Source organism: Gossypium arboreum, chromosome 9 (genome assembly GCF_025698485.1).
Source record: "Gossypium arboreum isolate Shixiya-1 chromosome 9, ASM2569848v2, whole genome shotgun sequence".
Classification (NCBI taxonomy): domain Eukaryota; kingdom Viridiplantae; phylum Streptophyta; class Magnoliopsida; order Malvales; family Malvaceae; genus Gossypium; species Gossypium arboreum.
The window spans coordinates 2,982,698-2,985,125 of NC_069078.1; positions in this window are offsets into that span (position 1 = coordinate 2,982,698).

Sequence of the window (2,428 nt, forward strand, 5' to 3'; positions counted from 1 at the left end):
TTTTTAAAAAAAATTAGGTATTAACATCACAAAAAGTACTCATAGGTTTGACATCAAAATCTTCAAACTTCTTTAAAAGTTTCTCAATACATTTTTGTGATATCATTATACTATCACCTTTCATTATGATTTTAACATCAATATTTTAACACCCCAAATTTTTTGATATAGTAAGTGGCAATGTTTTGGGAACTGCTATAGTGAAGTTTTGAGAAAATTCAATAATGAAACTAATAAAGAGAATTTTTAAAAAGGATTATAAAGATTTATTGTTGGAAATCAATGAAGTAAATTTTGGATGTGAAGGTAAAAGATTAAGTGAAAAGTTGAAAAAGTATAAGGACTAGAGTGTAAAGTGACCGATATGAGAAATTATAGATTAATAATGATTTTCTAATATTATTTTGACATGGATATGTATTTGTATCGAGAAAAGCAAGTTTGGAATAAATTGAATAAAATAAAAAGTAAATAGAACAAATTGCAAAATTTCCAATTTTGGCCAAGAAAGAATTAAAATGCAAAAATGCATTGTTGGATAGCATTATGGACATTTATGATGTTATGAGAATATTTAAAATGTTAAGTGTTGTAATTGATATTAATATGGTTGATGTCACGACGTCAACAGTATATCTGGCTCGGCCTGAATAGTTGATAGGGTAATCAAATTTATAATTCATTATTAACAGTTCAAATCATACTTCATCATTTCTAATTTATCCTCAGTTCATCAATTTATCATATAATACAACATGTTCCAACTCAGTTTTATGCCAAATTTCAATTATCAATCAAATCATGAAACTTCCATTTTATTTAATTTAGTCTTTGTCTCGATAATCAATCTTAACCATAACAATTCAGCCCAAATAATAATCAAACTCCATATAATGCAAAATGACATGAATATGCAAAAAATAAATGGTTCACAAATCATAGAAATACAAACCAAAATTTTTAGCTATTCATCGTCCATTTTCTATTTCCCTTTCCCTCTCAACAGCTTTGGATCAAGATTAGCTAAATAAAATCATAAAACAGATAATATTATCAAATTCTATTCAAATTATAACCAATCACAAAATCAAGCATACTTTATAGTTTACTCAATTTAGTCCATAAACCCAAGACAAACATAACTTTAAATCCAAAACTTTGGATTGAAATTCGATTTCAAAATTACTCATTAAAGACCTCCTATTTCTTATTCCTATAGGAATTTTACGTAAATTTTAAATTTTATTCAATTTGGTCCCTAATGTACAAAACTAACAATTAAGCTTTACAATTTAGTCCTTTTCTTAAACTAAGCTTGATTTCTATCAATTTAACACCTAAATGATTCAATTCTCAACAATGGCATCTCATCAAAACTTTACCAATCGATCAAATTAATCCTTGGGTTAGCTTACTCAAGCTTCCAAGATAACAATAAAATCTATAAAAATCAAAGGAAAATGGCTAGAAACTTACTTGAAATTGAAGCTAAAAGCTTGAAAACCCTCAAAATGGTGTTAATCCTTTCTTCATGTCTTCAATTTGATTGAAGAAGATGAGTCCTTCTCTCTTTCCATCGAAATTCAGTTTATATAGTAGGATTAATTAGTTAATTAAGTTAATTAACCTTAATTTAATCAAATAAACTTAATTTGTTTAAGTTAATGACCATTTCATTTTACCATCCACTAATACACATTTAAACATGGTTTAATTGCTGTTTTGAACCTTTGATTAATTGCAATTTAAGTCCCAAGCCATTTCCTAATTAAAAATCTATAGCAGTTAGACTTTATAATTTAGTCCCTGAGCTTTAATTAACCACAATTTCATCCAAATTGACCATCCAAAATTTAATTCATTTATATAATAACTTCATAAATATCTTTCTTTAATATTTATAGACTTATTTTATGGAAACAATGTCCCGAAATCGTAATATTTGATATCATTGGAAATCAAGGCGTTACATTAATGACTTTGCTCATTCAAAAGGAAGGTAAGTTCTCAATGAACCATCCTTACGTTGTTGGATTAATATTGATAAATCCTTAGAGTTTAAATGGTAAAATGTTAATATGTGATCAAATTTTAATGTTTAAGTAAAGAAAATAGTTTAATAAAATGAAAGTAAAAGAAAATAGTTTAATAAAATGAAAGTTGAGATAAATGTGAATTTGCATAATCTTGGACTAAAATGTGAATGTGCTATAATATGAAATTGAGACAAAGTTTAACTTGAATAACGATAAGTAGATTTTTAATGAAATTTACTAAATTGTGAAGGGATGAATAAATTACGACATCAAATAGACTATTAAATGATTTTGCCTTCAATGTGAAAATTTACGGATTAAATGTATAGACTTGTGTAGAAACAATAAAGTGGCTAATGAGGGGGTAATATGGTATATAGGAAATATGTCAT